Genomic DNA, 23,071 nt, shown 5'->3' with positions numbered 1-23,071 from the left:
CATGTATGGTTTAATCTGTTGGCATCTATTATGTTATATTGCATCATCTAATTATTCTTAGTCTTTCTCCTTATTAGGCAATTCTCAAAAAATACTTTTTTTGGAATCAGCAACAAGCCAATTTATTCACAGCAGTGCTCTATTTTTCACCACACTCAGTGAATCTCATTAAAAAGACAGCATTTGCCACAGCCTCTCACTGTGTTAGTTAGCCTATGTATGTTATATAGGAAAAACATAGTGCATTAATGTTATTGTAAGCTACATGCTGATGAGTAATGACTTTTGGTTGTGCTTATGCTGCTTTGAAAGAGGTTAGTTTATGATAAGGAATATATACACAAAGCATTTAGTAGTGTAATGAAAACTCTTTTTAAGCTCTTAAAAAGGCCAACTGTACCCTGGGCTGAGACAGGAGGAGTGTCAAGGTAGTGAATTCTTCCCCTCCGTTCAGTATTGGTGAAACACACTTGACGTGCTGGATTTTCCCAGTTCAAGAGAGGCATGGACATATTGGAGCATGCTCAGTGAAGGGCCATGAAGATGATGAAGGCACTGCAACATCTCTCGTATGAGGAGAGGTTGAGAGCTGAGACTGCTCAGTCTGGATAAGTGAAGGCTCAGGGAGATCTTATCAATGTGTCTTATCAAATAGACTGCAGGAAAGATGCAGCCAGACTCTTTTCAGTGGTGCACAGTAACAGGGTGGGAGGCAATGGGTATTCCATTTCATCAAAAGAGTGGACTTTTTACTGTGTGGGTGCTAAGAAAATGCAACAGGTGCCCAGAGAGGTGGTGGAGTTCTCATCCATGAAGATAATCAACACCCAATTAGACATGGGCCTGAGCAACCTACTCCAGATGACCCTGCTTGAGCTGAGGACAGGGATGGACCACATGATCTCCAGAAGTGCCTTTCTGTGATTCTGCACTTATCATGCATCCTCCTCTTCCACTGAGACATAAAACAAAGAACATATTTCACTAGGTCTAGCATTAAAATCTTTGTGTATTTTTTTATTTGGTAAATAATATCTAAGCTGATTTAGATGGTGGGTTATTTCAGAAAAAAAATAAAACAAACAAACAAAAAACTATGTTAAAGTTTTCTTAACTTGGATGTTGAATTTAAAAAATTTACCCCATGGCCCTGTAATTAAAATCACTAGGCAACATAATGTTTTTTCTAGCAAATATTATATATGTTTCAATTTGTTTACTGCGCCTATTGTGCTCAAATGGTATTTATCAAGTAGAATATAGTGGCCAAATATATACCAATATACCTCCCCAAAAATGGTCTGCTTTCCTCTTTGCTTTAAATCTTGCTATAGTATGGATTCAAGAAGTAGTTTGCTATAAGCGTATTAGGCTGAGGTGAAAAGTTCTTATACTTAAAACGTGTACTCAAATGTACCTGGCAAGACCTTAGACTAACATAAGATTATTTAAAATTTCTCATGGAGAAGAAAAAAAAAAGAGGAAAAAAGAGGAAAAAGTCAATGAAAATGAAAACTGCCACAGCAGATTGCAGAGTAAATAAATAAATAAATAAATAAATAAATAAGTGATCTATGAGTTTTTTGGCTGCAATGCCCAAAATATCTCTTGGGTAAGCTACCTACTAACCTTCATTTCACTAGAGGTAACAAAGTCCCTGAACCAATAATCTCGCTTCTGCTAGCAGCAGATCTCTCATCTTCATAGATGGTAACATCAGATTGATGAATTATTTCTACAGACAATACTTTTTATTTCTCCCTCTTCAGAAGCAAAGACTGGAACTGGAGACTACTATCATAAGTCTAAACAAAAGCTGCTAAAGTAGAAAGTCACTACTGTTGTTTTACAAGCTTGGCCTAACTTTTGCTCCAGAAGCTAGTATTTTCTCATTTTTTAATAGAAAAATATGTTTCTCAAATACTTTTTTCATATCCTGTCAGAGCAAAAGATAATTTCTTTTTTAAAAGGTTATCTGTTTTAGAGTTGTAAGTCATAAGAAAATACCCTGAGTAACCAAATATGTCCAGTAAAAAACAGATGTGACTCTAAATGTCAAACATCACGTTTTTTAAGCCCATGGAGCTTTAAATCTCTCTACACCATGTATAGCTTAACATTTTTCTGTTTTTCTTTTTCTTGATTCTTTTTAGACCACACTGCCCTTGATCACGTTGCTATGACTTTTGCATTTTAATGGTTCTATACAGGAAGAAAAGAAATGTAGCTGGTAGGAAATAAGCTTAACTGGACGTAAAAGAGTCCCATAAGCATCCCTGTGCAGCAGATATATGCCGATCTCTGCACCGCCAAAGTTAGGTGTGTAGGTCATGCACCAAGCAATGACATTGCTCTTGGCAATCTCTAAGGGTCACATCCCCCTCCTGAGGTTTTAGCATTGATAAACCCTGCTCCAGGTCAATTTTTGAGAAGTGTGTGTGTGTGTGTGAGAGAGGATGGTTCTCTTTATCTTTGTACATTTTAGGGAGGTTCCATTTGGCAAACAAACAAACAAACAAAATTCACTGAAAAATTCACTGTGTGCCTTTATGGCAAAGAATATTTATTAATAAGAAATATATTAAAAGCTGTAACTTCTTAGGGTTGTGTAGATGATTTGGGCCCCAAGCAACTACAAAGCTAGTGTGCTTTCATTATCAACTCAGGAAGACGATTTCAAGTCATTCCAGCTTTCACAGCATTTGCTTCATTTGCCCAAAGGCAAAGCAGCAGCAGCCTGAGGAGCCTTAGCTGGCTCCTTCGAGCCGGAATGTAGGCATTGTGAAATAAGTTGTGCTAAGGAGCTGCTTGAACGTAGTGAATAAACCTCAGTAGAAATAACTTTCAACCTGAACAGTACTGGCTCAACATATGAAAACATTCAAATCTCTTACCATGGGGGTTTTGTTATAAATTCTACTTTTTTTATTCCTACTGAACCAAATGTAGCGGCCTTGCTTTGGTCTCTCGTGGATACTAGTCCACATCAACAAATGCTGAACATAAATACTGGCAACCAGCTGTAGTGACAGTACATTCTTGTAGCCTCCTTTGCAGACGCATTTTGCAACATTTTCTGGACAAGGCTAAATGTAAACTCTGCCCTAGATTCTAGAAAATAAATAACATTTTTTTCTTTTCCCCAAAATATGTTAATTCTGAGGTGCTGTAGCAAACAATTTGCTGTTGCATTTAAAGAAGAATATAAATATCCTAAGGAAAAGACGTGACATTTCAGCTTACATATAAATTATCAATTTTTCAATTTCTTGCAGCTATCTCAGACAGTTACTCAAATAGCTGATTTTTTCACACCCAGTACTTTATGAACACATTAGAAACTGGTTTTACTGTATTGTTTCATAATACCTGCTCCTTAACAGCTTTCTCATAATACGTGCTCCTTAACAGCTTTAGAAAGAGAGATCTGTAGTGTTTGTGTCACTACATGATTTGAGGTAATATCAGTTGTATAGCAAATGCTCAGCTTTTAAGTCATAGATATAATCTTTAATATAGTATGATTTTGTTTTCTATCAGGCAGGTTGACTCTTCTATTCTGCTCTTTTTTTTTGCAAGAAGCCTAGTATGGATTGGATAAATTACAGGGGATTGGTCAGGCAACGAAGATATTCTGAAAAATACTGTAGAAATGGGCTGCATATGCAATATTACTGTTTTGTTTTGTATTGTTTTCAGGGGGTTCAGGCACAGTGTTACTTACAACTGCCTGGGTGGTGTTAAAGAATCTATCTAGACTAAAAATAGCAAATGAAAAATAACTAACATTATACTTCCTTTGGTGATCTAAACTCTTCGGCATGTACCGGAAACATCAGCAGTCAATAAGATTTTCATGAAGTAACCAGTTCTGTCAGATCAGACCATATGATGAAAAATGTCATTTGGCAAAGGGCCAGAGTAGTCCATTAAGACTATAGATTGGGGAAACTACAATTCCCATGAAGAAATGTGGCATAACAGGCTAAATACAGCTGAAATAAAACATGTCTGCTAAGTGAGTTACACCATTACAATTCAGTTCAGAATAATGTGAAACCACATTTTTGTTTAAGTTTTCCCCTGCAAAGCCATTATGCACCTTGCCATGAACTGGAAACGTGCACCCTGATGAATTGAACCCATTGATAACTCACAAAGTAAAATCAACACCAATTTTCCCTTTTACTGCAACAGTGCCTCTAAGGGTATGAACGTTTTACATGCTTATTTTATTTTTTATTTTTTTCCTACTTAAGCAAAAGATGGAACGCATTTAAAAGAGATTTATGTATGGTTTAGATGAGCTTCTTGAAATTCTGATTTCTGTACCTCAGGTCTTTGTATTTCCTCTGTCTGTTGTACACTAATTCTCAGTATATCTTCAGAAATCAGTGATGTCTGCCATCTAATTAAGTGGATTAAATGACAAATATTTGTTTTTTAAAGAAATAAGAAAGCTGTGCTAATATTTTATATGATTTAAAAGTCATAATAAATCAAATAATTGTACTGCATACAAATCTGAATATATAATGCTTCCAAGAGCTCCGTTGTTTTCTACAACAGTGATTATACTATTTTGTTTTTCTAATTCTCTTGCCCGCATCAGTTAAAATGCCACCTGCTTTTCAAATGAACCACCAAAACAAAATCTATGAAGGCAAAACTTCTCATTCACAGAAATGCAAATGGATAAACTTTTTTTTGATCTCTATCCTCAACAAATGTACCTGTACTATACTCTTAATTGGGACCAAGCCCAAACTGGAATATTTTTCTAATGATCCTCTTATTTTCCAGGTGAAAGGCAGACAGTCCTTTTTTTCAGTACAAGCTGAACAACTATGTGCAATTGTGTATTGATAGATAACACTTGGCCCTTGGCAGCTGCATAAATGCCACAAACAGAACAAAAGGAATTCAGCTAGCCCTGCACAGGTTTTACCTAACTTTAAAGGAAAAAGTAGAGAAATGGGGATAAGCTTGAATTCTTCTTGTTATGCTCTGCTTTCTGAATTTTAAGTATACGAGAACTTTCTCTACTATTAGTAGAGAACCTGTGCTACAACCAGAAACCCTTCAGGAAGCTGGCTGACTTCAGCATTTCACTCCTAACTAAACACCCCTAGATACTCCTAACTAAAGAGAGCTGACTCCAAGCTGTCTGTGGCTTCTGAGGAGGAAAACAGCAGGGCAGGCAGGAGGTCCAGCAAGAAGCAGGCAGAGCCTGACATGGCCCTCTGCCCTTGAAGTGTGTTACTGGACATCATAAAACACAGCTCTTCCAAAGCAATTTTCAAGAACAATTAATCACCAAATGACCATAATTGCTGGCACATTTTTGTCAAGAAAACATACCCTTGAGTCCTGGAAAATCTGGACAACGGCAAGGCTAAATGACATGATTTTTCTTCTTGCAGCAGCCATGTCAGGCTCATCTCCAACTTCATCTTCCTTTACTTCCTTTCCATGGCTGCACCACCTATGGTCCTGCCAGAAAACTGCAGAGGGGCTTAGGACTGCTGCATTTCAAGCCAAAAACCTGAGGTCAGGTAGCAGGATATCAAGCCTTGTTGAATTCTGAATTTCCTAGTCAGTTTAAATAGCCTTTCCTCCTCCCAGTACATTGTCATCAATATAGTAAATGTTTGTTTCAACATCCTCAGTGCTGTGAGAAGACTGGGAGTTGTGGAATTTCTTGAAAGCAAAAGACAGAAGTAAAATTCTGTCCTGCTCCATGTAAGCCCCAGGAGCACTGAACATTGTGTGGTTTTGGTTTTTGATTGTTTTTACCCACCTTGTAGTGATGACTAACTCCAGAATGTGAGCGACATAAGATGCATAAAATACACCAGCTACTGGTTCCTGGAGCAGAGATAGATATTTGTACAGCTTGAACATGGAGGGAGGCAGCAGGCTAGTGTCTCCGACTGTGAAACTGAGAGCCAGGGCAATCTCTGCAGAAATCTGGGTTGCCCTCGAGCAGAGCCCGAGTTCACCCCTTCCTTGGCCTCTGTGCTGGTCATTCCAAGCTCTACAGCAGCTTTCTAATGTGGACAACTAGTCCACGAAGGACTAGGACTGCCACGCTCATTTTCACTGGTGACCTGGAACTAGAAGTTTAACCCGTGTCTGTGGAGTAAAAAGGGGCTGTGTTAACTCTTATGCTACCTAACCCATCAACAGATCTCAAAGTATAACCTTGCAGCTCTGCCTTTTATTGGTGCAATAATTTGTAAGTGGAATTACAAATTGTTGTGTAATAAAGCAATGATGAAATTTTAAGAAGTGCTTAGTACAGTGTTTACTTTTCAGTCCTTTGGCATCTAAATGGCATCCCTTTAAAATGTGCTATAATTACAGACATTTGAAAATGAGTATTATTTATACAACAGTCCAAAATGAATGGCCTTAGGCACTAACTATTGCATAATTACATATTCAGCCAGCTTCCTAAACACATAATGTACACTCTCAATGGAGTTTAAATCCATACTTTGTCTTTAATGAAGTCCTATGGAGTATCTAAAGTGAGATCAGTGGGAAAAAAAAATCGCTTAAGTACCCCTCCTTCTTCCACAAACAAATAATACTGCAAATGTTAATTTGGGATCCTTAATCTTCAACTACTAAAATGAGGAAAGAGTAGAACAACCACCCATTATGTGTCACAGCAAAGATCAATTTCTGCCAATATCCTAAAGCTGATAATGTTCAATAGCAGATATTTAGGAAAAGAATGTAAGAAATAGGTTATCTGCGAGATGATCCTTTCTCTAGTAGAAGCCCTCACTAAGTCTGTTAGATATCCCGTAGTCAAAACATATTCTACCATGTTGCAGCTCTTTCCCTGCATGGTTGCTGAATCCCAGCTCTTCCTTGCCAGTCCCTCTCACCTGCACTATTAACATGTTTTTTTAACAAAAGCAAGTGCATTTAACTGAGAAGTTAAACAGTGAAAAAATATAGTTATGATAAAGAGTAGCTAGATAAGCTTATCCAATTTAACACCTTGTCCAGTTTAGTATCTGCTATTTTGTTCAGATTTCAGTATAATTATAACCCTGTATGAACATTTGGTTAGGTTTTTGGTTAGGTTAGGGTTTTTTATGCATTAGAGTTTTCTTTGACTTCATTGTGTGAGTTGATGCTCAGGTGTTAAATAATGAGAAAAATTAAGAGGCATGGAAAGCAGGGGAAGAAATTAAGAGGCAGATGCAGAGTAGCAAAGTTGTTTCTACTCTGCCTGAAACCTGAAGTGAAGATTTTTTAGATTGTGATGAGTGGCAATGTTTCCTTGGACTCTGAGGCAAGCTTTAAGATGGCTAGTGCTGTAACTTTACAGTTCTTCTGCTTTCTCAGCATCAGTCTCTAATAATATTATCTGTCCTAAGGAATGTGAGAGAAGAGCTAAATCAATGGGAACTGTAGTAATTTTTGAATATTTTGTTGAATTGTAACCCCTACAACTGCAAAAGGTATTTCCATTATCAATGCTTAGGTAATACTTTATGGAGGTTGGAAATGGTATGGTTAGCATAAGGACATCACTTTTTTTATTGGTGTGTGTATGGGAAGCTGCACGGCAGTAATAAGGATCCTTTGTCCTCAAAACAAAAACCCACAGCATATCCCATATATTGCCTCATATTCCCACAATCATCCTTTCTCATCCTATGTCTGAAAAATCCCCTTGAAGTACTTACATGATCCCTGCCTAAGGAGGACAAGTCTCCAGCTAGAGGCAGCCTAATCTGTGCTAATGAAATGCTTTTTATATCCTGTCTTAATAAAGTGAGGAAGACTGGAATCTGCCAGGTCCCTAACATAGATAACATCAGATGTTATGCAATGACATTGTCCAACAAGGGATCAAGAGAGAAGAAAGAAAAACACAAATCAAAACACTGAAAAAAAATGTGTGAGAACTGATGGTAGCTACTTTTCTTCCTCTGTAAGATTTCTGTGTTGTAGGTTTATGAGTGGCATTATAAATAAGCATTAGCTCCAAGAAGCAGTTAGCCCTCCTGAATAAAATGAATCATACCTAATATGATTAGCACATGTTACATATTAGAATGAAAATAAAATGTAAGTTTGAAAAGAGCATTTGTCTAAAAGGTAGAAGAAAAAGGTTGACATGACATTTTCCGCATAAATGAAGACTCTGAAGGAAAAAAAAAAAAAAAAAGTTAATTCTAGAGACATTTCTATTAAAAAGCTATTAATTACCCAAATGTCATATTTATGAATAAAAACTTATCTTAGTGACATAGGAGATACTGCAGATGAGCTGTTGTTTATGTAAAGAGCTAAAATCCTCCTGATTTTCTCAGAGAAAGAAGAAAAATGCTGAGTTCCTAGCCTGCCCTTTGACTGGCTGAGAACCTGAAAAGCTCCAGCAGATTATTTAACATCACCGAGGCAAATTGCTGTTTATTGGTTAGAGAGGAATAAAAATATTGTCTTTATGCATCTCCCACACATTTTTTACAGTTTCGTTTATGAACTGACCATAAATGAATGACTCATAGACTAGACACCCTGGATTTCATAGAGACAAGTTAAATTTCTGTAATTAAGATGTGGAATGGGAAAGCAGGAATGTCCAAGAAATAGGATTTAAAAAAAATATATATATATTTTTTTCTTATCTCCAGTATTTTGCTCATTAATTTATTTATTTAATTTGAATAGACTAATACCTTAGAATTAATAGTGCTGGAGAGTACCAACAGCAGGGCTGGTCTGTTAAGTCAAGATCCTGGAATTTTTCGCTGTATTTGAAAGCTCTGAATTCAAGGAGGTTCAGGAGCCTCAGGAGGAGGATGCTCAGAAATCCTGAAATACCTGAGTCCAACTGCGTCTCTCAGGGCTTTCAAATTCTCTTAAGGAGAGGAACATGGTTGGAGCTATCCGATTTTATATCCATGATCTTGGAAATTTTTCCATGGCTGGCTGCCTAGGTACATTGACCTTAAAGACCAGCATGAACTTCTCGATACTGGGTGCCTCCTACACTGACAGCCTCGAGACTATGCCAGTCATGTTATGCTGCCTTTGAGAGCCCATACTCATAAAAGAATGACGACCATAGCCCACATAGGAAACTCAGATTTCCAACTTTACTGGAGCAAGTACGCAAGTCCTCATGTGGCAGGACATATTCAAGACCAGGGCACAGAGGATCCTAGAGCTCTCCCTCAGCTTGCAGTAAATCTAATATACTTGATTTTCCCAAGTGCTGTGAAGTCCATTTGTTCTGGGAGAGACTACCTTTTAGCAAAAAATTCTAACCTTGGCATATAGATACAATTCCTGTTCCATTAGATATGCTTCATATTACTTTGGGAAAGATACTGACACTTTCCATTCTATTTACCAGACATTATGGTTCACGGTAATTCTCCCTTCCTATCATCTGGGTTTTTTTTTTTTTTTTATTAGATTTCAAGGGCAGCAGGTCAATGAGATTCCATGTTAGAGGCTTCCCAGTACCAGCTCAATGAATGAGTAGACCTGGGTACATTGTGCGGTGAAACAATAGACAGTCAAATAGCTCAAGTCCTCAAAGCAATATAGCTGTAAAAAAACTGTGTTAGATTGACTGTACTGATTCAGCACTAAGAGCTTACTCATTCTGAAACACACTTATGATATGACTATAAGAGGTGATGTCATGACTGTTTCTTCACTATCAACCAGATGAAAATTGCAATGGATTCTCCTTCTTGTGGAAGCCAGTAAATGCTGGTGTAACAAGTATTACTAATTGCATTTGTGGTTTTGCATTTCTTCATTCACTATTCCTTCATCTGTTCCTGAAAAAGGTTACTCATTTTGGCAGGCTACATAAAGAAGTGTGAAAAGGAGGAAGTGTTATTAATGCTTTTATATAAAAGGTGTCAAGTCTAATCCAATATTATCTGTAGGGCAATATTACTTGCAAATTGCTAGGAAAATAATAAATAAAGGTTGAATAGCTGAACACTGGAAAAGGTTCTAAACACATTGCTAATGAAAGCAGAGAGAACTCTTGTTACCACTCTGGTCTGGGTTACACTTTTGCAATGATGAAAATACTTAACACTGTAAACTATGGGATGACTCATATATTTCAAATTAAGCATTTACATAACTGTTTATAGGCTGGAGGCGTTGGATCATAAGCTTCTTGGAGGAAGTGAATAATTCCTTTCATGCTCTTCACACACCTGAAAAATTCATTCCAACTCCAGGAATCTTCCTCCTTCTGCAAGGAATGTTTTTGTGACGTCTATGTAGTTATAACACTCTAAGTATCTTTTTGCTTTCTTTTCTTTTCACAGATAACCTTTTGCAAGCATAATACTTTGTAGATGCTTTTGGGGGGATGAATTCTGAACCTAAAAATAGAGTCCTATGTGTTTTTTTCTGGTTAGAGAAGATGATTGCTAGAACATGGAGGTATGAAGAAGCTGAAATGTTGATCATAGAGTTAGAACAAATACTTGACCTCTAATTCAAATCGTTTTCATTTACATGCTATGTAAATAGTGTGCCCCATGTATTGGTTCTCTTTTTTTCCTACTTCTTTAATCCGGAAGGAGTTACATAAACTTGGACCTGTTTCCTTTCATAAATGATCTACTTCACCTCTGTTTTAATGGATAATATTTTGCATTTTTTGCTACTTTCCTATCAAGCATCTTAGTTTATTCAACAATCTAGTTAAATAGTATAACTTTTCTGATCCAAATGGTTGACTTTATTACTCTACTGAGTAAAACATAACCAATGCATTTTTGTGATTGCTAGCACAATGAGAAACCAATTGCTGACTTTCAGCCCAGGCTGAAAGCAAAATTCCCAGCTTAGTCTGGGATTTCATCAACTGTCTTCACAGCACCACAGCATTTTTCACAGTAATATGCCATCTGTTGATGGCTGGCAAAATAACCTTTGTCATTACTTCTGCCCAGCTCAACAGCTGTAGGAGTGTAATGAAATATAAAACCATTTAAAGCTCCTACTACTGTGAGATAAATGCATGAAGACAGTCCACATCACCTTATCATGCAAAGGTGTATCACCTTGGAGTCTTTTATTATGGGAGAACAGTAGGCAATTGGAATTTGGATGTTTATGTGGACCAATCAATCTTCCATCCATGGGTCACGGAGTAATTTTCAGTGCTCACAGCAATTATGAATGTGCTTCTTGCATTTCTGGCTCATATTACCAAGGGGATCCCCAGTGAACGCTGCCTCTCTTCCACCCACAGAAGAGTTTGCCATGACCACACAAAAAAGCATGGTGAGCTAGGTGGAGAAATCTGAGAGTGGCTCTTTTGAGAGCCAACATGAAAGGGTAAATCTTCGTCAGCTGATGAAAGTGACTACTTTAGAGAGAAGAAGAAAAAAATCAAACCATACCTTGCAAGAATGGATTTTATGATGTCTGATATTAGGGTATGAATACCAAATTCTTACTATTAATATGAAAAGTAACCATGGAAACGCAGTAGCTGTAGCAGAGACCTTTCAGATCACTGAGTCCACATCCTTTTTAGTAAAGGATACAGTTCTCATACTTCTAGCCTACTTCACATATATTAAACGGATGTTTTACTGGAGCTTAGCCAAGAGACTAGGAAGAAAGTTGCATAATTACATGAGAGATTTGGACAGGAGCCAAGATAAATGCTTTTTGGATTAAATACTCTATAATTAGTTTTTATTCACTATAATGCCTTAAACTTCTCTGGAAAGTATCCTCTTTATTCATAGATTGAAATATATTCCCTCTGGGAGAATATTTGAGAGAAAATTTGCCTTCATGAGGTAAATACTAATTTCCACTCTATTCACAGCTGTCTGAAAAAAACAGTTGTGGTAATGGTTCCTTTGCCTGCTTTGCCAATAATCTCCACAGTTTGCTTGGATTTGAGGCATATCTTCTTGGGGGATATTGGCAATAATTCCGTTTAAATACTAATTCTTAATTTATTCCTGAATTCACTGAGAACATAAGGTTCTCAGTGTTAAAGTTAAATAAGTTAAAGATGTTTAAAGATATTTAAAGTTAAAGATGTTTAAATAAGTAAAGATGTTTAAAGATTTTAGAGATTTTTTTTTTTATGTGGGAAAAGTAGGACCATACAGAGACTATAACACCACAGGAAATGACCTATTTACTAGTATTTTCTGACTAATTTACTAATACTTTCTGAGTAGTTCTTATTCTCCTAAGAAGTGAGTAAAAAGCTTCGTGTATACAGATTGCCTGAAACTACTCAAGGATGATGAAAAAATTAGATGACATTTGTAATTCTGTACGTACAGAGAGAAAATTCTTTACAAAGGAGAAGACTAGAGTTGGTAGAAGGAGGAAATACCTACTAGTCTTGTAAGGTAACACTACAAATTCTTCTGCAAACAGAGACAGGCAAGGTCTGCCCAGGTGTTAAGAACCGTGTATTAGCTCTCATTCAGCATCGTGCCTGTGCCTCTACATCATTTCCAGTTATTCTGGAAACTGAAGAGAATAAAATTCTTTGTAAAAGACAATATAGACCATGAGTCGGCCTCCTTCTATCATAAATGGTGCTTTTATATATTTCTCTTTGCCTTAATCAGGGCAATGTTTTCGAGTGAATAAAAAAATATTGAAAAAAAGTGCCTAGCCCTCTCTCTGTAATTAAAAAGATGAGTAAAAGTCCCTGGTGAAGAATTATTTAGGGGACTAAACAGTCTCTTTACTGCAGTAAACTATTTACTATTGCCATAAATGCTTTCTATTCATCACATTTGGAATTTTTATCATGATTATTTAATGATATTCCATCTCCATATGAGGAAGAACTTCTTTACTATGAGGGTGAAAGAGCAGGGGAACAGGCTGCTCTGAAAGCTTGTGGAGTCTCCTTCTCTGGAGATCTTCCAAACCCGCCTGGATGCCGCCCTGTGCCACGTGCCCTAGGTGTCCCTGCTTGAGCAGAGGGGTTGGACTAGATGATCTCAAGAGGTCCCTTCCAACCTTAACCATTCTGTGATTCTGTGAAAACACAGTCAGAAAAGGAGCAGAGTATTCATGAATGCATATGGGTTTTCACTGATAAAGATAAAAATATCGATACAATTCTTTTGACATTTCCAAAAAAACTTTGTCAATGTTTGTTATTCTAATTTATTTTAGTTTGAAAACTGACCTAGTCTGAAAAAGGAGCGATTTTTCAAAGGATATTAGAAAACCTGGAAAGAAAAAACAACTTATTGATTTGTGCTGAATGAAATGTTTTGGCTGCTCCAAAATGAAATACTGCAGGGTTTCATTGTTGCATCTCATGATTATTTAATTTCAATCCTAAACATTTTATTCTGATCTCTTTAGTTAACCAAGTATTCACCCTTGGCAGATTCAAACCTAACGACTGAGGTGTGCATAGCATTAATATATTAGAAAAGACTACTTTAAGATATGAATTTTCCATAGTAAATATAATTGTCTTTTCACTGTCTCCTCACCTTTCAACTTCAGGAGATCTGGGAAAGCAACGGCATGTGATAGAAAGAGGGAAAGGGGAGAAAACACGGGTTCTCTCATGGGGTGAGAGATATGTACCTCTGGGCTACTATCTCCATACAGTCCATACCCTAGACTTGTATAGATACTTGCAGAAAATGCGCAAAACTTCACAAAGAAACTAACAGGAAATTTTTCTGACTGCCTTTACATTTCTACGTCTCACAAAACATAAATTATTTATTGCTTAACGCCCTTCAGAATACACTTAGTAGAAAGAGAAATCTGTAGCCCAAGCCTTGTCTTGCTTTAACTATCTATCTCCTGTGAATTCACATTTTCCTTAAAGCAGCCATGCAAGTGACTCAGAACACAGATTACAAGTTTGTATGCTCACTGTCATCCTACCAGGATAGGTAGCAGCATGTGGATATCAATTTACATCCACCATAAAAAATAAAAAACAAACATATTTTATTTAACTGCTCTATAGTCTAAAAACAGCAAACTTAACAAAAGGACCTGGGATTGGGAAGACAAGTTGGAAAGAGATTTTCAGGAGCTCCTGATTGTGTCTGGGTAACATGTCTCCAAAGCAGCAGTAATTTTTGCAGTAATTGTTTTAGCCACGGGAAGTTTATCTAGGTCATGACAAGTTTGGTTGCTGGTAAAGGTATTTAAGGACTAACATTTCATGTAACAACAAAACCAAACCAAACCTGACCAAAACAAACAAACAAACAAACAAACAAACAAGTTTTTTTTGTTGTTGTTGTTGTTGTTGTTGTTGTTGTTGTTGATGTACCAAAATTACAAAGGACTATGTATCCTTAGGCCAGGCACAAAGCTTGTCCTCACAGAACATTTTCTATACAGTGCTTCCAGCAGCTCAGGTTGAGGAGAGTTTGGCCTTCTTATTCTACATTAACATAAAAAGAAAAGAATGCCTGGTAATTCTCACAAGAACAGTGAATTGGTGTTAACATTTCCTGAACCAATGTGACAACTTGTGTTTGGAGTTTGGCTTATATTTCAAATAGATTTTTTCCCCTAATCTTTTATTTCAACCTCTTGTCATTCTGGATTAATCATTTCCAAACAGGGCATTAACCAGCATGGATGATAATTGTGACCTTGCTCATTCTCTCTCTACACTACATATCCACATTGCATGCACTAGAGAGAACACCTTGTTGTAACGAGGTTTTGCTTTTGTTATGAGAAACCCCAGAAGAGAATGCACCCAAGGACATATTTTCATTGCTGTTCCTGGTATGAGAGAGTATGGACAAAGCAGCAGGTGTTACTGGGACATCATGAAAGAAAACGGGCAAAAGAGCAAACACTGGCTGAAGACGAAGATGACGACCACCATATCTTTAAGGAACTGGCTGAAACTGGGCAGTAAGGCCAAAACAGGGCCTTCTGAGCCAAAATGAGGCCATATATGGAAGTGAGCCACTAGAGGTCATCAAATGGGCATGGAAAGAAGACCACCATAGGTCTCAAAAGACCACCAGAGACCACCAAAGAGACAGAGGGCACATGCACATGAGGTGAAGTATATTGTATTTGGTTCCAGGAAATAGAATATTCATTCATTCATGTATAATCATTCCAAGAATTTAAAGTGTATGTAGATAATAGAGAAATAAAAGTTTTAGCAAACACTCCTTCGCGCATGCACGATAGTGGAGCTATCCTCCGTGCATCTAGCGCTGCAATAAAGTGAATGCCTGCTTCTTAATACTACATTGGTGTTAAGAGGTTTATTCCTAGTTTTCAGTGGCCCTTTGGGATTTTTTTTTATTTTATTTTTTTAACGTGTAAACTACTTTTAACTCATAGTAGGGAAGATGTCATGAAGAATTGCTCACACGGTGACAAAAGTAAACAAAATAATAATTCAGAAGAACAAGAATGTATCTGAATTTTCCCATTTCTGAGATGCTATAAGGAAAACCTACTAATCCAGTGAAACTGGTGTAGAGCCTAATATTAATCAAAGAAGTAGGATACAACCTTTTACATTGATCTAGTGCAAGGGCTCTGGAGACCATCTCTTAGTTTTGACCTAATCAAGGTTCTGGATTCAGCAGCATGGTAAAGAGCATGTTATACTTTAGACCTCTCCCTCCCATCTCTGCTGCAGGTATACAAATGAAATCAATTAGGCAAAACTCACAGTTTAAAAGTCAGTGCATAAAAGCTAAGCTGAATTGGTATCAAACTATGTTTATGGAAGGGGAAAAATAATCTCCATCCATGTCTCAGGATTGGTACAATAAAGTTTTTAGCAACATCAGAGAATTAAAAATACATTTCAAACTTCTATTTTTGCTTGCCACAGTACGGATTACAGCTCTTAACTTATTTCACCCAAAGGTTAGAGCCAGATTACACAAATAGATTAAATATAAAATCTGTCCCTGTTACATAGTTGTAAGTGTTTACTTAAGTTTAAATAACTGGCTACCCTTGCTAAATTACTCAGATTATTTAGGCTTAGCCAAGTTTGGTTTGTTCGATAAGTACCTTACAGTATTATATTTGCCAAGTACAAACTTTCTATAATTAAAACTATAACAGCCTTTCCAACTTCAGTAGCAGCTTTTTGAAACTTCTTACCTTTTATTCTTTCCGAAAAGTGGTTTCATCCTTATGCATGGACATGACAAAGACAAGTCTTTGTCTAATTTAGAAAAGTGAATAGGTGAACTTTATAAATTGAAAGACAAGAAAAGTTAGTCCAATGGAAATTTATACTAGGCAAAAATAATTATAGGGTATTTCCAGCGCCACAAGAAAATAAATACTACTTTAAAATCATACTGAAAATTTTTGTTCATGAGCATGTTGATGTTTTTCTGTGTAGTTTGGATTCAAATAGTGGGAAACTAGCCACGGAAAGCAAATATTAAACTTAATTTACCCTGAAAGAAATATAATGTATGTATAATGTATGTAATATAGTAAATTAGCACTGTCTTTCAAAAATAGTGCATGTTAAATACTTGGCAAAAGTTATGTGAAGCTCAAGTAACCCATGTGAAATTAGAAAAACCTGAGGAGCTGTGAAATCTGGACACACTATTTTTCTCAGACTGGGAGGTGATAAGGTTGTATCTCTGTGCCTTCAAGTCTTGAGGTCACATAGAGCAGTTTGAAAATATAAAGATATTTCTTGTCTAAAGTCCCAGTTCCCTCAGCTCACCATGGGACCATGGGATACATCTTTGTTAGACATTCGCTTTCCAAACTGAGACAGTGCTTTAAAGGCTCCCTGGTGAACTGAAAATATGACATATCAGAAAGAAAAACTTCAGAATAAGCTCCCATCTGAGTAGTGTTTCTCTTTCACATCAAGTGTTTGATTTCTATGCATCCCTTTAGCCCACACTGGACCCTTAAATTAAAATTCCTATCACATATGAGCTAATTAGATGTAGTGGTGCTTGGGTTGGAAATAGTGGTATCTTCATTTTCTACTTTAAAAGGCAACTCTATGTATTGACTCACTACAAAGGAGTTTCTCATCCATGAGTTAATCATGCAGAAGATAAAATCAGATTTGTTTAGACCAGCACTTTTAAAATCTTACTGTTTTCGTTATCCTGAAATTAATTTTTCCTCCATAATAATACTCACTCAGGAGATACTAATATTGTCATTTTTAAACAACTACTTGCAATTTGAATGAAATACACATAGCTTCATCCCAAGAAAAGAAGAAAACTAGACTGCCTTTATATTTTACAGCACAAAGTTGAAATTAAACGTGCCATTTTTCACCAAAATATTGTTTCCCATTACTGAAGAGAAGTGATGGGCCTGAGGGCCTCATGCATTACAAATCTCATGCGCTTTAAATTGCTAGTAAATCACTTGCATTTTTGCCTTTAGTAGTTTCTGCCGAGCTCAGCGTTTATTGCTTACAGCTGAATGCAGCCACCTAAATCATCCATCACATTTTTATAACCTACTGTAGCTTTCCATTTCATACACCAAGGAACTGGCACATTTTCAGAATGGGAATGGGTGAACATACTCTATACACACTGAACAGTACTATCCATGGAGGTTGATATGTTTTTCTTTATAGAAAATAGGGAAAACGGCATTATGGAGGTTTCGGTGTCAGGAGCCTTGGGTATGTGCACTCGCGTCATCGAGACGTACAATGTTCAACTTTCCAGCACAGAGCCTTCCCCGTAGTTTAAAATTCTGCTTACATCTTTATTGACTTCTGGCATCGTGTTGTTTACCTGTGCATAAACATTGCTTTCCCTTGCTGGTCCCACACAAGAAATAAGATAAAACTTCATCCAACTGTGACAGAGACCACAACAACCATGAAACACTAAACGAATACATTTGGATCTACTTTGCTTGACAGCTCATGATTTTGCTTCATTTAAACTTTAGATTCTCTTATCAGTACTCAAATACTACCCGAAGTTCTTTCACTAGTTATAACATTTCTTGTAGATGAAGGTAGCAAAATATCTATAGTTATCATTTTAATCCTCATAGCAATGGTGGCACTTAGAGGAGGGTAAAAATGAGTTTTGTGAAGCAGGCCCACATGTCTTTATCCATCCATGGACGCTATTCAAGTGTGGCTTGTATGGGAGTTGAAAGGTTCGAAGGCTCTGGATGGGTAAAGCTTGATGGTGTGGTAAATGGCAAAAAATCAAAACTTTCAGTGGAACCAGTATTTTATCTAGGTCAAGTTTGATATCTCTATGTAGTGCTAGTTGATGAAATTTAGCTTCATCAGTTGCTTTTGTAGGCTCTTTTACCATCTATTTTCTTGGGATGCAGCCATATCAACTGCAAAACATCTAGATTAGAGGCTTACTACAAAAGAATATAATATAAATTCCTAAAATTGTTTTTTTTTTCTCTCTTCAAATTGCATATTATCCTTGCATAATGGCAGTTGAGTTCCTGACTCTTAGGTTGTGCCTTATTACCAAGCTCTGAATTTTTAGATGAACAAATCTGTCTGCATGTTTTTTTTTTTTTTCCAGAAAATTTTGCTACCCAGCCTCTTTTAATGGCTCATCTATCACACTCTTTATGACCTGTCTTTTCATACTGTGTTGAACTGCTTTTTTTTTTTTCCCTAGTAAAAAACATGGTAAACATAATGGACCTTCCTACACTTTTACTTTAAAGCAGTGCTTTAGATTATTGCAGGTCCATTGCCTCCTTGTGTATACCACTTTCCTGAACAACTCAGGCATGTCGGTTGAATCAGTAAAAAAAAAATGCAACAAGAATTACAGAGGATTTAGATCTAAATTCTTAAAACATCATTTTTCATTATGGTGTGGAGAAATTCAGGTCAAATCCTAGTAATTCAATACTTGTAAGTCTCTAGTTTACTTTTGGTGGGATTATGTGTGTTCAGGAGAGCAGAATTTGATTTCTCTTTACTATAAGGGTAGAATTTCAATCCTTGCAAACCAAAAGCATATTTCTCTAAAATTTCTCTAGTTTTATAGTATTCACTTTAGAAGCTCGGAAATACAAATGGAAAAAATAAGTCAGCCAGGAGAACTTTAAGTCAGCTGTTCTAGCATGTGCAAGATCTTAATACAGTTCTTACCCATAACTTTCGCAGCCTTTAACACTCTGAGGCAGTATATTTGGTATATAGAAAACTCTTGCGTCACTTAGCCAAGCAGACCAGCCATTCCAGGGAATGCTGTTTCTCTGTGCATGGTGAGAGTGGTGGGACCTTTCTTGGTTCATACAGCTTTTCCTAAAACTATACAAAAGTCAGACTCATAGCAGGAAGAAGGGGCAATTTCACTTAATTTGCTATTGTATTTCTTTCACCATAGTCTTTGTGTTCCCTCAATGTCTTTCTCTCCAAACATCCCAAACCAAAACCAAAACCAACCAACCAACCAACCAAACAACAAAAAACAAAGAAGAGAAATCTTTAAATAGGAATTTGGAACCTTTCACTAGAGACTATAGGCTTCTCTGCTCCATGCTACCATTTAAAAAAGTGACATACCAGCTTAGATAACAATGTAGTCAAACTAAATGCTCTATCTATAAACATAATGTATATGAAGACAATTAGATGCAAACTCAAAGATAGCCAGCAGCCTTATTCCCTATAATTTAATTGTTCTGTCTCTTAGATGCTATGGGGATAGACACTTACAGGAAATGGATAAATAATTCCACAAGAGGCACATTGTGAGTGGAATTTACAATTATTTTCAATAATCACAGTCAACAGACATTAGTTACTAAACATCCCTAGCTGATCATTATTTAACAGTCAATCATATTTAACAGCACATTAGTTAGTCATTAATTGATCAGTATTAAGCAATTCCTTATAATAAATAATTATTAATTACCTGAAAACAGTAAATTCTTCCTCCACAAAGAGATATTTGTCAAGTTATTCATTTTTTTTTTCAAATTTACTTTGTTAGGAGTGCTTGGTCTTGATAATACATTCTTTATGTCTTTAGCAGTATAGCCTGTATTTAGGTCAGTATGGGCCTGTCACAGAAAGCTGGATCTCCTTGATCCCTCATAGTGATGTAACTTACTTTAATAGACAGTGAAGCACTGAAAAAAGAAGGTCTGTCACTAAGCCACTACTTTAGAGTTTGAACATAGCCTTTGACGCACTTCAAATAACAGAGTGTCACTTCAAAAGTTCCAAGATATCTTTAATCAGAGCCCTTCAGATTTTTTTTTCTTCTACTTTTGGCTCTTCTGCTGGTATACACCTTTAGCATTACCGCTTCTAGTATGAGAAAAATACTAGCAGGATTATTCTCATCATTCTCCTGCCAGGATTTGGTAGCCCCTTTCCATGCTAAGTGATATCCAGACAGAGGCTCCAATGCTCAACATTCTTTGCAAATTAGTTAGGCAAAAAAATGAAAACAGGGGGATTCTGTCTCTTCATGTTATATCTACAACTTTGCACATATATTTCAGTAGGCAGATAATCTACCAAAAAATATTTATTTATTCTCATCACAACAGAAAAAAATTCAAATATGTAGGAGTCATGTTGAGCATTCTAGCTGTGCACTAAGAAAATCTCAGAGTCTTCATCAAGAAGACTAAGTAAAAACAATACTGAGATTTTGTTAAGAAAAAAAAAACATGTATTTTTATTGCTTAGTTCAAGTTACTTTTATCTGATAAATTAGTGTAAGGCAAGAAGCAATGAAAAATGAAAAGAAAAAAGAAAAAAGAAAATGAATCCAATAAAACTGGGAACTGTCTGACTTCAGAAGCCAACACCTCTTATTCAGGATTAGGATATGTTCATAAAAGTGTATGATTAAAATGATGACATGTTAACATGACTAGTGAAATTTCTTCCTACTAAAAATCTTTAAATTTCAGAAACAAACACAAGAATGCATCGTGCTACCTTATGATTCATTGACTTACCAAAAAATAAAAAAAAAGATAAAATTTTGATAAGAAGAAATTCTCATTTCTAATTGCTTTTCTCTAGTTGAAATAAAACTTAAGTGATGAGTATAATTGAGTACAACTTTTTGTATGGTGGGAGATTAATGGCATGTGATGGAAGAGATATCATGGAAGCTCCATTTAACTAACTTTCAATTGTAGTTTGAAGGTGATAACAGGATACTGTTCTCCAAGTAATGGAAATGCTACAGGCATTCTGGACCTGCTTCACGCTATGTTGGTTCTTTGGATTATTGTAGCTTCTCTGGTCGCACCTTCATTCAAATATTGGAGAAAAAAAAAAAAGGGAGAATATGTAAGTATTTTCTGGTCCACAGCTGCTATAAATCATCACAATTCGGTTTCAGTGGAATGACATCAATTTATAGCAGCTGAGGATTTGGCTCTTGGAGCCAAATTATGAGCCAGATGAGCACAATGGAATGCAAAAAGAAGACATTATGTGGCCATAAAATTTATTCAAAGGCTCTTCAAATTTCAATGGCAGTCTCATTGTAGAACTCAATTAGCATTTCTGTTTCTACTCATAAAATATATGCTCTTTCTGAATCATCTTCTCTTATTCTTTTGCACTACCCAGAGGCCAAATCTTACAGCTGCTAACCGAGGACAAATTCTATTGATTTCACAGGCTGCATTCAGTATGTAGGTTGGACTATCTGAATATCTATGTTCAGCAATATGCATGCTGAGAGAAGTCTGCAAAGCGCCTTTGGAGTACAGACTCTAATGCTTGTCAGATTCCTCAGCCTCTCCCAAGGTCAACTCACGTTACCTTTTATTTATTTATTTATTTGGTAATTTATCAATTAAATTTCACTTTCTGTTAGATTTTATGTGCTGTTTTGCTCCAACCATTTAAAAAAGAAAAAGTGGATTTGTGCGTGTGAAGAGTACTTGATAAATCAATAAATAGCATCATACCATCAGGTATTTCTGTTATTAATTAATTTCAGGTATTAATTTCTGTGTGCTAACATTGTCAAAATGAAGAGGAAAATAACACAAAGAGCTTGCTTTAACTTTATTTGTTGTACAGCAGGCGAGGATGTCATTAAAAGCAGTCAATTATGTTAGCATACCATTTGCAAACACCACCTCTGTGAAAGGTTTACTAGAATTTTCAGTAGACTTAATGTTCAAAACTGAGAAAACTAGAGATAAAAAACAAAACAAAAAAGCTATGTCATGACTGTTTTGATATTTTTTCTGCATATTTAAACTTAACGATTAGCTTGGCTTGAGCCTTTTGACTAAGTCAACAGCCTAGGAGGAACAGTAATTGAAACCAAATTATAGTTTCTTTCCTGTCCTTCCTCAGCCAGAAAGTCATGGCAGCTCTAAAGGTCAGCCTGTTTTCCTCCTCACATACCACTATCAGCTGCATTATTTAGATGCTAAACCAAGTCTCCCATCCATATCCTTTACATAGTGGTCTCTGCACTACAAAAGTGCCTGACTTTATCACACCGCCTACAGTTATCATTAAGAAACTTTTGAAAAACCATACCACAGGAGGGAGCGAAAACCACTGTTCCTTGTGCCACCAAATGATCCAATTAGGGTACATTATATCCCTCCTAAATTATCTCGGTATTTTTCCTTTGTCGCTTGGCCTTTTATAAAATACATGTCAGTTTTCATCTTTGCCCACGCAATTTTCTCTTTTAGACCTTTTTTTTTTTTTTTTTTTTATGCACTGCCTAAAGCAATGTCTGTTCGGTCTTTTCCATTTCCTTTCAGATTTGTCCTCAACCACCATTGTCACAAATTCCTACCCAGAAGTTTAGGAACTAAGATGAATGATAAAAATGCAAGTTGAGCATAGTCCTCTGAGTATGAACCTTGCTAACGGCATTAGAAACAAAGATTTATCAGCATTTTTATGCCTCACATGTATGTTCAGTCATTGTCCATATGTATGAAAAAATGTATGAAAAAATCATTAGAAAAGAATAGAAAAGCTTAAAACATGATAGTTACTGATGGTCTAATAGCAAAAATTAATTGAGAATTTGATAGTACAAAAATTCTTTATCAAGGTCAGAGTGAAGTTTAAGATGAAATCAACAAA

The 23,071-nt window shown here is 36.3% G+C and overlaps 1 protein-coding gene and 1 long non-coding RNA gene across 2 annotated transcripts in view; one reads left to right on the top strand and one right to left on the bottom strand.

The window, feature by feature from the left end:
* The window catches only part of IL1RAPL1 (interleukin 1 receptor accessory protein like 1), a 613,365-nt gene that overhangs the window by 32,305 nt on the left and 557,989 nt on the right, over positions 1 to 23,071 (bottom strand). The gene's annotated exons all lie outside the window — the stretch shown is intronic.
* LOC148596337 (uncharacterized) overlaps positions 18,525 to 23,071 on the top strand; it is a 108,716-nt gene continuing 104,169 nt past the window's right edge. The window contains exon 1 of the long non-coding RNA XR_015913203.1: positions 18,525 to 18,608. This is a non-coding gene — a long non-coding RNA (uncharacterized LOC148596337). The remainder of the gene's footprint in view (positions 18,609 to 23,071) is intronic.

The sequence above is a fragment of the Tinamus guttatus genome, unplaced genomic scaffold (assembly GCF_059628265.1).
Source record: "Tinamus guttatus ecotype Peru unplaced genomic scaffold, ASM5962826v1 Tinamus_guttatus_pri_ptg000008l, whole genome shotgun sequence".
NCBI classification, from domain to species: domain Eukaryota; kingdom Metazoa; phylum Chordata; class Aves; order Tinamiformes; family Tinamidae; genus Tinamus; species Tinamus guttatus.
Note: the sequence above shows the minus strand (reverse complement) of the source record. Positions and strands in the feature narration are given on the sequence as shown.